General features: G+C 39.2%; 1 protein-coding gene across 4 annotated transcripts in view; it reads left to right on the forward strand.

Moving 5' to 3' along the window:
• Nucleotides 1-15,063, forward strand: part of TAB2 (TGF-beta activated kinase 1/MAP3K7 binding protein 2) — a 66,583-nt gene that overhangs the window by 1,591 nt on the left and 49,929 nt on the right. Inside the window, exon 1 of one of the 4 annotated variants that reach the window (XM_014951015.1) lies at nt 151-169. The exons of 1 other annotated variant lie outside the window; for it this stretch is intronic. The gene's annotated coding sequence lies outside the window, so the exon portion shown is untranslated. Of the gene's footprint in view, nt 1-150; nt 170-414; nt 433-14,871; nt 14,890-15,063 lie in introns of those variants that run through there. 2 more of the 4 variants (XM_014951017.1, XM_014951018.1) reach the window with 2 other exon arrangements.

Raw genomic sequence — 15,063 nt, forward strand, 5'->3', positions numbered from 1 at the left:
TGCGGCGGCCCGCGGAGGAGCGGAAGCAGCCTGGGGCGGGCTGGCCCTGCCGGGGGGCACGGAGGGAGGAAGGGAGAGAAGGGGGTCTGGCCTGGCGCCCAGCAGGTGACAGGTGTGAGTGCGCTGGGCGAGACTCCGCCATTTGAGGATGAGTAACAGGGTGTCAGAGGTGCGATTTCTTGGTGCCCGGGTGTCGTTGCGGGGGCTGGCTGGGCTCGATTCCATATATAGTATATTTGGGACGTTAGTTTCCATTATTCGAGTCAGTTTAATTGTTGAGTAGAAATTCCGGAAATGGTTCTGATAAAAGGGATTTCGAAGAGAGGAGGTGCATACAGTTTCTTCTTTTTTTTTTTTTTTCCTGCTTTTTTTTTTCCCTTCTTCTCTTCTTCTGCTTTGTCCCTCCGAGAGACCTGGGAATGCTCTGCAGAGGTGTGTGGCACTTTGTCTCATTCATTGAAAGGCTGGTATTAAAAGTCCGAGTGCTCAGTCCTGTTAGATGTAGGAAGGCCTTCAGGGCAGGGACTTTGAGTTCTTCCTCTTCCTACTTTACCTGGTAGCTCAGTGGAGCGTGGCTTGTGGCCGAGATCTGTAGGTGTTCTGTATCAATGATAGTAAGTGCATGCTTAAAAAAGGAGTCCTGAAGGAGTCCTCCTTAGCAAGGAGCGGGTTTCTACTCATTGTAAGTTTAGGGTGTTTGTTAACAGCTCAATAAAGCTGTTTCTGGAGTTCGGCTGTAGAATGCTGAAAATGGTGTTGTATATAATTTTCAGTACTCTGACGTATTTAGATGTTTAAGAGACAAATTTTAAATACAGAGTCACTCTTAGACTGTTCAAACTGTTTTGTATTATAACTTTAGCCACCAAAACGGTACTGCACATGTGTTACAGTAAGGAGGGCTAGTGACTCTATAGCAATAGCACTGTATTCATCATTGGCCACAATTTGCTGAAATCGGGAATAATTTTCAGCTTAGCTAATGATTTGCCAGATAACCAGGCATTTGCATTTATATACGTATTTCAATTATTTGTTCTTTATGTGTATTATTGCAATTGGGTTTTGTCAAATCTCAGAATTCTGATATCTGCTCTTGGCAAGAGGGAAGTTCCAGTGACAAATTAGGAGACACATGTCATCAGCTTTGCTAAGTTCTGCCCTTCAATTTATATGAAAGTTTCAGTCACGGCTGTTATCCATATGTTAAACTTATGGATGTTCATCTGTAGGTAGTACCTTGGCTTGAGCGGCAGCGGAATGGATGGTGAGCTGACTCTCAATTTCTTTTAAAAACTGAACAGACCTGGATGGTTTTTCTCATGTTGCTCCACAGGAGAGCCTGCAAAGGGAAAGAAGAGAGGAAGGCTGTTGGAGGAGACACTCAGAATCCCAGTTATGTTTCTGAGAGATATTTGATGAAGCACCATCCCTATCATTACATGCGGGGGCAGTGCCATCTTCTTGCTATGCTACGCTACCCTTACTTACACCAGCTTTCAAAGACTTTGTGAAATGCAAACCATTTTCCGTCTTAACATCAAGAGAAGCCAAAGAGTTCTGCTCTCTTCCTTTAAATTTGCTATTATAAAAATAGAATTCTTGAAAATGGCATTGTTCCTATGACACTGTCCTGATAGAAACTTCTCTTTTCCAGCAGTGACAGAATGGAAGAAGATAGTGGTTTTTCTCACCATGGTGTTGCTTTGAAGGCTGAGGCCCTGTGTTGTTTTGTAATGGCCTTTGTCTTTATAGATAACTGGTATGCTTTTCAAGCCTTGTAGAATTAAACCTATCATCTGTTGAAGAGATTATTCTCAGCAAACTTTTTTTTTTCTTTTTCTTCTTTTGCTAGGGAGCTTAAACAGCTTTTGGCAAACTATTTCTTTGTGTGAGCATACTTTGAAACATAAAACTAAATTGCTCTTCGTCCTATTGCAAGTGCTGCCTCCTTATCGTGATCTCCATGGTTGGAAAAACTGGAAGAAATAAGTTGGTTAGATGTGACCTCAAGTTTCTGAAATGACTGTAAAGTTAGGACTGAGGGATCAGGCTGATCTTTTCTGAGCCGTTGCAAGCGGAATGCTAAATGATGTTGCTGTTGGTGCTTTTACAGGAAATAGAACAAAAATTCCAGTGATTCAGAACTGGATTTTTTAAAGCTACACTCAAAACTCAAATATTTAAATGATTGAAATGAAAGTTAACTTTTTTCCCCACTAATGTATACAGTGATTCAAGTTGGGGTTTTTTTCTCTTTAATTTCGTGGTACGTTATCTCAACTGGAAAAGTGTACACTTTCTATTTCAAACAGGAGAAATGCTGGTGGATGTTCTAAAACATCTCAAACCCTGCTTAGCAAACTGATCTGCATTGGATTCCACATATTTAAATGCAACTGTGAGAGCATAAAAGCTGTCAGATTCATGACCAGATAATATTTTTTATAAACTCTTAATTGTAGTCAGAGGTTCCCAGTATAATAGTTGTTTCAGTTTCACCCTCTCCTGAGAATGCTTAACAAAAAATCATGGACATAATATTAATGCTTTCCCTGACAAAAATATTTATCCTAATTATAGTAAAATTAGGAACTTACTTCTATTGAACTGATCAGCAAGGTCAACTCTCATGCAAGAAGGTATCCCAAACAATATACAGCTCTTTACTGAGTTTTTTCTAGTTTTGTGTTATGCTGCCTTTGGATTTTGGTGTTCCTTGATCGGTAGTAATCGGGTTTTAGCGAAACCAAGTGAAATAGTTTGACATAACTAAAGTTGAAAGATCTGTGTTGGTTGTATATGGTATCCTGATGTTCTTGGAACATGTCTGTTGTTGAATGAACAGCATTACTCGGGATGTTCTTGTTGCCATAGGTGCAGTTAAATAGTTAATATTTCTAGAATGTGTTAGATTATTTTTTTTTGGTGGTAAGAATTTAAGCATAGCTTATGGTAATGTGCTGAATAAACTTTAAGTTAGTATCTGGCCACAGATTTTTACCAAAAAAAAAGAGATTCTTTTGTTTAAAATATGCATTATGTTCTTAGAAAAATGCTGTGTGTAATCAATTTTTGTAGCAATATGGAAAATGTATAGCTTTTTCCTATTCTGAGCACAGATGAAGATCAGGTTTCTCTGTCTTTAATGATGAGTGGTTTAAAACTCATACAGATCCTGGTTGTACTATGAGCAGAATTTAATTTTTCCATTATTAAAAAATCAGTGTTTTAGATTGGATGTAAAAGTAGTGGTCCATTTAGTGTTTTCAAAAGCATTAACTTAGGAGCATGCAGTTATAGGAAGAAACCATACATTTTTGGAGGTTGCCCATATGAATTTTTTAAAAATAAAAAAAACCCCAAAGAACCAAAACTGTGCACCTATTGTGCACAGTTAGACACATATTGTGTGTCTATTATATTGTTAAACTTGCTAGAATTTACCAAAAACAGGACAAAGCCACTATGTATGCTCACTCCTTTGATTTTTCTTAAGTTAGATAAACACTCAAATACGAAGTATCTAAAGCTTGTTCCAGAATTAATCAAATCTAGTGCTATGTGCAAACTGGTTGGTTGGTGTGGGGGAGCTGCCAGTGGAGAAGGCAGAGTTCTGCCTGCTTTTCCCCTCATCAGAGGCATGAATTTGAGTTACTTTTTTCTACAAAGCTGCCAGGTTTTACAAAATTTGTAGAAGCCTTTTTTGTCTGGGAGAGTTTTACACCTCCTTTAAAATGCACTTGAAGATGGTCAGAGGATGCAAATACTTAGTCAAAGCATGAATAGAATGCACAAATGCAGTTTCTTTAAGAAACCTTAGTAAATTAGACATGCTAGAAAAGAAATTTTTGCAATTTTGGAGTTCAGAATCAACTGTTCTCAGATGGATAAGATGTTGAGATGCACCTATTTTCTGATTGGGTTTGTGGGTTTTCTTTAAAGAAGTAGAGCTACTGTTCGTTCTTCATATTTGCGTGATGTATAAATCATTTTAATGTGCCTTTCTAAAGGCACAAATCTTGAGCAATTATGTTTTCTTTAATCCTATATCTCGATAAATTTTGAGCTTATTAGCTAGTTTCAGCAAAGAAATAAGCCAAGGGGCAAGGTCTCAAAGATTATTACATTTTAATAATGTTTAAGAAGCTTTTTTAAAATTGATGGCTTCATTGAGTTAGACCATCTCTTTAGGGGAAAGTTCTGCATGAGTTTAGCAGTTACCTGTATTTAGCCTGCCAGTTGGCCAGCAAAGAGTTGTCTGCGGGGTAGGAACTAAATATGAAGCTCAGTACTCTTCCCTTCAGTCAGTAGTTAGAGGACATGAGAGGTTAAGTATATTGTGGCTAGCGCTTGGAAGAGAGGGGTAAGATAATAGGCATCTGGGATAGAGGTGGAATGTGACTACTTGGAACACGGGGGCATGGCTGAGACAGAATGCAAATCTATGGGAAATGGGGCTTTGTTAGTTCTGCTATTTATGGGACAGTACCTTTAAGAGGAGGGTTAGCAGCAGCTGCTAGTTTTGGTTTGCTAAACAAAAATAATGTAAGAAGATGGAGACCTAAAAAAAAAAAAAAAGGTGAGATATGTAAGGTAGCTGAGCCGACTGCTGGGCTGCTGTGGTTGTGTTACAGCAATGGTACACTTTCTACTGCAGTGGTAGAAACTCTTGGGACGAGGTGGCTGTTAGATGTTGGGTGATACTGTTGCTTCCACATGTACGGAGCCTCTTCTGCTGTGCCTGCAGATATGTTTGTAGGGGTCTGATTCGACAGGATTGCCCTAACCACTAGACTGGCATAGTGCCTGTAGCAGCACGGGGCAAGAATGTGCAGGAGTAAGGGAGGAGTTACTTCAGCTGTGTGAGAAATACATGCTATTCTCCAAATACTTAATCAAAAGCATTATTTTATTGTTACATCCCGTTTAGTTCTAGTTTCTATAGGTGATGTGACTTCAGTGTTGATCTCATGCTAATAGTGTAATTCAGTCATGCCTGTTGCATGCAATGTGCAATGGTATATTTAATGTACTTCCAGGTCTAATAGATTTACCTGTGAAGATAAGCCATGGTAGAATCAAATTATTTTAATAAACCTGAAATTATTTGCTTTTTATTACAGACTAAAGATTTTATGGAATTCAGTGAATCTTGAAATAAGTATTTATCTGGTATGCCTCTATTTTGTAGGTAATGCTAGTAGAAATGGGAAAGAAATCACTGGCCGACATGAAATTCTCTTAACAGCAAAGTTTTAATTTTATTTGCTGCAGCATATCTTTATTGTTCAAGAAGATGCTTTGCTGTTAATCAGGTATTTTCATAGGTCAAGCATAAATATATTTAAAGAGTAAATTCTTGGGAAAATTCTTAGAGGCTGTCAAAGCTAGGCTTTAGAATGCATTTTTCTAAGGAAATTGCATTGCATGTGTGTTAAGAAAAACTAAAATCTCAGTTGTTGATCCGTCTGTTTATCAATATGTTCTCAGAATGTCTTTTCCAACAGGATAAACTAACTGAAAAAAAATACAATAACTGCTTGTTACTGATCTGATGCCTCAAGCTATGACTAATGTGTACATCCAGACAAATCATGTTTTCCTGAAGCTGTTGGGGGTTAGGGGGTGAAATTGATTTCTACTTTAAACTGAAGGTTAGACACATAGAAGAGTCTTTCCCCATGTAAGTCCTAAGCCTGGTTTCCCCAGGTGGAAAAAATTATTAACTGTCTCACCTACACAGGGGAAAAAAACCCCTAGACTTTAATGAAGTTGTACATTGTGGTATGTAATTGTATCCTTTGTCAACTCATGTTGTGTTTAAACCCTTAAGAAAAGTCTCCACCTCCTGTGTGTCTGTGCTTTGCTACGTATCTCTTTTTACAGTACTTCTCTGGTTTTTTTAATTTTTTCTTTATTCTTTAAAAATCTCTTCTGCGTCGAATACATCTCCTCCAACCACATTTTACTGACATCCTATTGTATTTGTAGGCCAGCTAAAAAAGAGGAGGTCTGATCATTTATGTCCTTTCTTCACTCTCCCCTTCCCTTGCTTATGCAGTATATAATCTATGCAATTGAAACGTAAGTGCCCTCTTGTTTGTGCTTCTCTCTGGTGTTCTTTTTTGTTCTAGCCTTTCTTCTCGGAAACTTTTCTTCCTTCTTAAGAGACCAGTTCAGCACTTGTAACTTATTTCCCATTCTGTTTCCTCTTCAGAGTATCAGCTGCTAAGTTTGCCCCTGCTCCATTCAGGCTTTCTTGAGAGAGTGGGAGAAGGTGGTGTCATAAGTTCTGTGCTTGGATTTCTTTCACTTCATTCAGCTGGTTCAAACTGCTACTTTTATTTGTTGGACAAATCTTTGTTTTTTGAAAGGGAATAGTAGGTTATTTTTCTTAGAGAGCCTTCTTTAATCTAACGAGTTTAAGCCTGGGAACAAGGAATCTCCTGGGTCTCAGCAAAATTATGCTTAAAAAGGCATTTAAGGTTGATGAGTACAAAGCAATACGTTTCACGTGGGCTTATGAAGCTGCTTCAGTGAAAAAATCTTGTCTTGTTCTTTTTTTAAAATGTTGGTCCTGTCTTTGGTAAATGGGGATAAGATTTTGTATGTGTCTCAAACTGTGTATTTTAAACTGAATGCTGGAATAATTGCCAATACCAGATCATTATATTTTATTTATGCTTTGGTATTGGCTAGAGAGCTTGACTTGGATTAGGCCCTTTTGGGCAAGCCATTGTATAAATATTTATTAAATAAATCAGTCCCAGAAGAGTTTGTAGTCATGTGAATAATAAAGTTTGTTTATCAAGATGCATATATTTGATTAGACAAAGACATTTAGCAAAGTATTTGTTATTTTTTCATCTATTACACCTCTTTGTTCTTTGGTCATTTTAAAAAATTAATCTAAACTGATCTTAAAAAATTAATTTAAACTGTCTTTAATAGGTGTAATTCATGTAGCTGTCTTAACACATGACTTCTAATATTTGTCTGAACAATTCTTACAACAATTGTGAAATTAAGTTCTTGAGTTAGACCCTCACCAGCTTGTATTCATTGATAGCTGCTTAGGGTTGAGGTAGGTGCATCAAAGCTGGGAATTCTGTTGAAAGTTATAACAGTGGATCACATCTATGATGCTTACACTCGGACTTCAGTCAGAATGAGAACTTTTTTTTTTTAAATGGATGGAATACAAGGAGAAATTTGACAGCAATTTTTTAAGCAATATAACTTAATGAGTAATAATAATGAGTTAGGATCTAGCATGAATGTGTGTGTAAGAGGGGTTGCTAAGGAACTAGTTCTGCTCCTCTACAAGATGCACATTTTGATCTTCCTTTCCCAGGCCCAAAAGTGCAACAATTTTTGGATTCCTCTTCCACAGTATCTGATGAAGGAGAAGAAAATAAATTGTAAGCAGAGGGAGAGAACTGTTACTCGGATTGTGGAAATTTCTGTTCTCTACACTGTCTCTAGTGGAGAGAGTGTTAAGCAGTAAGGTTCAGAGAAAATACTCATTACTTGTTTTTTTTTTTTCCCCTGCATGGGGTTGAAAACCCCTGTGGTTTCCAGACTGAAAGGAAAATAGCAGTTCTCTCAGTAACACTTTCATACACATACTGCAGAGGAGAAAAAAAAAAAAAAAGGGAATCAATACGGTAATCTGTTATCTTCACTCTTCTGGTGATGTAGGTCTTGTCAAAGCTGTGAATGGTACCAACATGGCTGCATCATGTTGGATGCATGGAAGAGTGTCGTCCTTCCCTAATTTCACTGAATTTCACTGAATTTCTAGAGTTGGAAGGGACCATAGAGATCCTCCCCTCATCCAACCAACCGGTTATGGCATCATAGAAGGCTATCAGATTGGTCATACATGATTTACCCTTGGTAAACCCGTGTTGCCCACTTCCAGTAACCCCCCACTCTTCAACTTGTTTGGAGATGACATCTAGAATGAGTCTCTCCATTACCTTCCCAGGGACAGAGGTGAGACTAACTGGTCTGTAGTTCCCAGGGTCCTCCTTCTTGCCCTTTTTGAAGACTGGAGTGATGTTGGCCTTCCTCCAGTCCTCAGGCACCTCTCCTGTTCTCCACGACTTCTCAAAGATGATCGAGAGTGGTCCAGCGATAACGTCTGCCAGCTCCCTCAGCACTCGTGGGTGCAACCCATCAGGCCCCATGGACTTATGAATGTCCAGTTTGGCCAAGTGGGCCTGAACCTGGTCCTCCTCTACTTGAGGAAAAATTTCCTCTCTCCATACCGTCCCCCTTGCCTCCAAGGTCACAGATTCATGAGGGGCAGTCCTAACAGTGAAAACTGAAGAAAAGAAGGCATTCAGCAACTCTGCTTTCTCTGTGTCTTCCACTACTAGGGTGCCCACCTCATCCATCAGTGGGCCCACATTATCCCTAACCTTTCTCTTGCTGTTAACATACTGAAAAAACCCCTTTTTGTTATTGTTAATATTGGTGGCCAAGATGAGCTCCACTTGAGCCTTGGCCCTTCTAATTTTCCCCCTGCATATCCTCACCGCTTCATGGTATTTCTCCTTATCTGCCAGGCCCTTTTTCCAAAGATTATAAGCCTTCTTTTTGTTCCTGAGTTCCAGCCGAAGCTCTCTATTTAGCCAGGCTGGTCTTCTTCCCTTCCTGCTTGATTTTAGGGACTTGGGAATAGCTTTATCTTGCGCCTTTAAGAGTGCCTCCTTGAAGAATGACCAGCTTTCCTGGGCACCCTTGCCCTCGAGGACCATCTCCCAAGGGACACCCCCAATCATGCTCCTGAAGAGGCCAAAGTCTGCCCTTCGGAAGTCCAGGGTGGCAGTCCTGCTGGCCCCCCGCCTTGCTTCAGTGAGAATTGAAAATTTTATCATTTCATGATCACTTTGTCCAAGACGGCCTCCAACGTTTACATCCCCCACAAGACCTTCCGAGTTAACTATCAGCAGGTCCAGTAGGGCACTTTCCCTGGTCGGTTCCCTCACCAGCTGCGTTAGGAAGTTGTCTTCCACGCATTCCAAGAATCTCCAGGACTGTATGTATCTGTATGCATGCAGAGGCTGCTAGTGTAGCTGCGGTTACATGTGCAAAATGGTGTTACTTTTCTGGAAGAGCTTCTGCCTTGACTTGGGTTAGTAGTTTTGGTTTATTGATACAAAATACGCCTTTGCTGCTGTGAAAGAAAAGCTTTAACTCTTTTGTCAGTATTTCTATGTAAATGAAATACTCCTGGAGTAATAACAAAATGGCTTTGGGAGAACAGGTTTAAGCAAAAAACTGGAAGAATGCAAGTATTTATGAGCATTGGGGGCCAGGCTGATAAATTGCTGTGATTGAACAGGGAAGTTTTCTTTCACTGACACAGGTCTCTGGTATTTCCCTCATCTGTCTGTGAGCCAGGTCAGTCTATGTACTGGGGGTTAGAAAACTAAGAAAAAGCTGATTGCTGTTTAACTGTCTTAGGTGATCTCATGGAGCAAGACTAACCTCTTGATGATGAGGAGCTGTTAGATCAGCTCAGTAGTTTCCTATAACTTTGGACAGAGGGGGATGTTTTGCCCTACAGCGGTGACAGTGTATGGATTTGCCATCCTTTCCACTTAGTTCATTGATGTGGTTTATAGCATGATCCCACAAATAGGTTTTTCTGCAAAAATGAAGTATGGCAAAAAAGTAGAAGAGATAAGAATGTATTAATTTAGTATTGGTGACGAAGGAAGCCTCTCATGAAACTGTAGACCTAAGAGCCATGCTATGGTAGACAAGCAGGAAGACCAGTTCAAGAATTCACCTCTGCCCATCTGTAACACTGCAGCTGTTTACAGGGTCACCAACTGAATCGCCAAAAAGATGCAAATTAAAAACTAGTCCTTCAAAAAGCAGGACAGAAACCAGTTGAACTAACTTCACCACAGAACCCACATAAGTGGATTCTGCCATGGTGTGAAATCTTCACCAGTGGCCTACTGGGGTGAAAGATGGTAACAGTAATCTCTCTTCTGTTATCTGGAGACAATCAAGGAGTCTTAAATGCTTTTAACAGTTTTAGTTAGAATCAATTGATGGTGCCCGTAAGAACCCTACCAGTCTTCTCTTTATCAATAAAAATGGCTAGGTTTTTCTAAGGTGTTTAATCTTTAAATGTTGTGGTTCAGTTTCGCAATGGAGTACAAAATTCAGGTCCCATTGAAACTGGTGAAGGTGTGGCTAATGGATAAGCGTAACTGCAGTAAGTAAACTATGGAAAAAGAGAAAGATGGAGAGAATCATTTAGAAAAGAGGTGCCGCACTTGTCGACACTTGAGAAAAGATGTTGTTAAAATGGGATAGCAAAACAGATGTTTTGTAAAGATATTCCTGCACCACCTGTGTAATACAGGGGAGTATTATTTGAGCTGGACTAAACTCAGAGCCTTTTGTAACCTTTAATGGTTACGAGAGGAAACGGGTGAATCTGTTAAATTATAATCTGCTATTCAGCCATATTAGTGAAGATGAAGCTTCATTTAAAGATGAGTAAATTAAAATCAGTGTGTAGGTGTTCTCTTTCTTTAAATTGCAGATTTTTTTATGGACTTTGGAACATAACAGTAGTTGCCAGTCTGGCCTGCACGTTGGGATTCTAGGCTGGCAGATGCAAACAACTTTTTCAAGCTAAAGCTTAATGTAAATATCTATCTGTTTACAAAATACTGTACAAAACACAGGTGTTTAAGCCTTATCTAGGGGCTGAAGTTTGAAAATAGTTTTTTCTTCTGAAAATACACAACACTGGTTGTGTTTATTATATTTGTTTTGCTTAATTTTTTCTTGTGGATTTTGGTTTCAAGTAAATTCCCTGCGACAGAGAGTATCTTAAAGTCAAAGTACCACCTAATGGTGTTAGCAGAGTTGATGGAGCTTCAGGCTTCCTTCCTGTTGAAACTGGCCAAAAGAACAGGCCAAACTGTAGCTTGTGTTTCTTCAGTGCAGAGCCAATGGCAACTCTGCGGAATGTTTTTTCCACTCCCCATCAATGAGTGGGGGAATTCTTGCCAACGCAAATGAGATCAAGACCTGCAACTTGACTCAACATAATATAGTTCATACTGAAAAAAGTACTTCAGCTAGAAAAATATCCAGAGTTATACTGGCCTGGGATCTTGTTAATTAAAAACCAGTTGTCTTCTGGTTTGAAGTTTTTAAGAGTCTTGGAGCTAAACAGTATTTCAGCTTTGTCTGTGTGACTTCAAGCTGCTGCCTGTTTGTGATAAGGGCAAGTCATCACCTTACACTGTCATGTCAATGAACATTGCAGAATGTCTAGAGTGACTGCTCAGACTGTCAAAATTCACAGATTTCAAAACCACTTTCTCATTTCATGTTTTACTATTGGAGTACAGCTACTCTGACTCTTGTAGCTTTGTTTTCTGATGCATATGTATGGATTAGGATTTTAAAATTGATTTAGGAGAAGCCTAGCAGTGCAGCTTTGTTTGATTTCTGAACTTAAGCGTTTACTGTCACTGCTTTGTTATTCTTTGAACCTATTGTGAGAGTGAAACTACATGTAATTTGGAAGGAATAATACTTACTTTGCTCTTCATTTATTGGGAAAAATTGTGCCTTTATCACAACATTAAAACACAAGAGTTTTTTCGTACATTTGTTCTTGCCAGGTCCTCTGAAAAGTCCAAATCTGCATTTTTAAATCATGCCTGCCTGTAACCCATGGTTTAGTATTTTTGCAGGACAAGCATTAGACAATTGGAATGGGTGAAAAATTAATCCTTCTGAAATATGAAGTTAAGCATAATAATTACAAATCCTTTGCCACTTTATCTGCATTACATTGTTCATCTTATCTTTCAAAAGTTGGTCTACTTCTATTAACAGGCCTCTTATCTTTGTTGCAAATGCAAGAAATGTATTAGTACGTCTAAGTTGGGAGGAGCTACCGAGACTAGCAGAGTTACTTTACCTCCCTGAAGTTGTTTAATATTTATTTTTATAAAATGGAATCTGAGTGCTCTGTTTAGTTTCTTGAAAATACCTGATATCTCTCTGGCTTAACAATTCTTCTTACTTGTATGTACTTTTTATATTTTCAGTGTTTATCTGCAGTTGTAAAGAGAAAGATAAAACGCAGCTAACTTCTTAGTTAAAGGCTGTAAGGTGATAGAATATCCAGAAAACACAGGGGAAGGTCAAAATTTGAGTGTGAAGATTAAGTGCTTAATAAAGGGAGTACGAACTTAACTCATTCTTAGAATCATTAGCAAGCTAATAACAAAATTTTTCATTTTAGTAATTAGGTAAACATTAACTTTTTTATTTTTGGCATGTATTAATATGTCCAAAATATATATATTAGCGGGTTTATAATTTAAAAGGTTTATTAGACTTCATAGTTTAATAATACATGTGTGTGACTTTTAGAGAGAACCCTTTTCTATTTTTGCTGCTAAATGATAGTGTAGTCTTGATTTCTAGCTTTTTAAACAATGGTTTATTTCTGTACTTTCCCTTTGCCCGTCCCCTGGCTCCCCCCACCTTTGTCCATAGTTTGCAAGAAGGGGTCTTGGAATATGGATAAGATAGGGACAGAATCTTAGTTGCAAGTGTTCTGGATTTTTTTTTTATGTGGATTTTACTCTTCTGTAAGTCTTACTGCCATTGTCGGAGTCTCTTTCCTTCCCAAGAGGTGTGGAGAATCTTACATTGTTAAAAGCTTTTTACTGACCTTGCACTATGAGGCGTCTTGTCTATTCTTTCTCAACTTCCTTCTGTTACCTTCCTTATCTGCCTTTTTCAGAGCAGGTTATTTTTCACTTCTTCCTTTTGAGTATCTAGTAGTCTTGTTAGTCTGTATCTGGTATCAGGACCTTTGTAAGAAGATATTCTTTAAGGTAGAAAAGCTAGAAGATGGGTTAATCTGTGGTCATCTTTTAAAGGTCATAACAGCAGGAAACAATATATATTAAGAAGCTTTGAATACTGGAGGCATTTTTGCTGTTCCCAGCTTTCCTCTCTCTGAATCCTGTGCAGCCTAAAGTGCAGAAAACCGGATCAGTGGTATTAGTCCCTTACATAGCGGGAAGTGCAGTGATTGCATCTTTCTTTCCTTTACAGAAGGCTGGAGAGCAAGTAGCATTATTCTCTTCTTTGCAGAAAGTTCATAGGGAAACATGGGAAACTTGGAGGCAAAATAGCGAATTTTAAAATGATGTGTTATCAGTTGCTAGGTAGGAAAGCTGTATTTTATTCTAGAAGAAGATAAGTATGGAAAAATAATTGGGAGCTGGAGGAACAGCTGTTCAGACATCTGTCTGTTACTCTTCCTTGTGTATAAAATATGCTTCTTGAAGAAAAGCAGCAGGAAAAGCTGTATTTGTACCACCATGACTGTTCCTATTTGAGTCTTGCCTATCAGTGTCTCTTTCTTCATCTTGGTGTAGAGTTTTTTCCCAGATTTGTGGATTTTTGTGTTTTTTCCCTTATTACTGTGGAGTTGGCAGGAAATAAGCAGAAGCTAGAGGCTTCCTCCAAACGTACGGTGGTCTTAATTTTATCCTTACATATGTTAGTTTGGAAACTAACAGAGAAGAAAGAGAAAGCAACTTCTGGTTTCCATGAGCACGCTTCTCCCTTTCCCTGGCAGGTATTCTTTCAAAGAAGTCCTCCGTTACCCTAGGACCTTCTGCCAGTGTAGTTTCACAGGTGAAGGTGACTGCACTTAGATACAAAGTCAAGCTCTGTTAGCCTAAAACTATGGCAGCTGCCCCGTAGGCCTCTTCCCAATATGGGCACCCTTCATAGCCAGGAGCCTCAATTCTCCTTCTAGAGAAGAGGATAGACAGAAAAGGAGACTTCTGTGGCCATTCTTTTCTTCATGGGTACTGTCTTAAATAACTGAAGGTCTTTCTTCCCTGCCTCTTGGTGGGGTCCCACCAATCTTTCTGAAACTTCTCCACCTGTTCTCACTTCTGGTGCTGTCTCTTAACACAGTTGTTTCCAATTAGCTGCTAACAACTCAAGGAAGTGGTTTGCTGTTATTAACCCTTTTGGCGTTGCTTCTGTAGAACTTGTATGTCTCTTCCTTCCTCTTACTCTACAGGCCCACGTTGTTGTTTATTTGTAACCGCTGCCAGAGACAGCCTTGTGTGGTTGGGGTAGATGTTTAACTTCCTAAATATTTATTCTAATGCTAAGATAATGTAAAATTGGAAAAGTCTCTTTTAGTGTTGAGAACAACCGTGGTTTCCCCCTCCTCTGAGATTGCCCTTGGGAAAAATGAAGGGGTGTGATTTATAATCAGTGTAAATTGGCTCCGTGTTCTTTCCCAGTGTTTGCACTAGCATTCATCTGACTAAAAGCTAAATTAGCAGAAAATTAACACTTCCCTTGCCTCCACCCCCACCCTGGTTTTGCTCCATGAACCAGCTTGCTGCAGGATCAGATGAGTGCCAGCATTGGCTTAGATGGCAGGAGGCAGAGGGGGAATGCATGCCTGGGAGCAGGAGGAATGACAGTGGCGGTATTGAATTGTTTGGAACTGCATTTTAAGGAGTGGCTGAAATGCCCAGCCTTACTGTCATTGAAACATTGAGTAAGTGATACATCAGTAAACAAGTCAAGTCCCTGACTAAGATGAAAAAGGAATTTATTTTTTGCCAGAGTCTGGCTTTTCAGATGTTGGATTACCAGTGACACCTGTCCTATCAAATAAGAAATTAATTGAGTTTTGTAAAGAGGGGAAGAATGGAAAAGAAAATATTCAACCAGCCCAGAAGTAAAAGTGTGTGTGTGACACTGTCCTTTGTGCTCCTTGACCAGGAGAGGTTGCTGGGAAATTAAATCTCAAAGTTCGTGATATAAACAGAGATGGTTCTCAAGGTGAGTCACCCAGGGTAAATGAGAATGTAGAAGTTGCCCTGTAGTTGCTCAGTTTATGATTAGGGAACAGGGGGGAAATTGGAGTTTATGGGATTTAGCTGCTTAGTCATCTGACTGCGTGCCTGCTGGGCCGGTTGCTTCAGACCTTTCATTCTGCTTCCATCTATTTCTGTG

The sequence above is a fragment of the Calidris pugnax genome, unplaced genomic scaffold (assembly GCF_001431845.1).
Source record: "Calidris pugnax isolate Ruff unplaced genomic scaffold, ASM143184v1 scaffold24, whole genome shotgun sequence".
NCBI classification, from domain to species: Eukaryota; Metazoa; Chordata; class Aves; order Charadriiformes; family Scolopacidae; genus Calidris; species Calidris pugnax.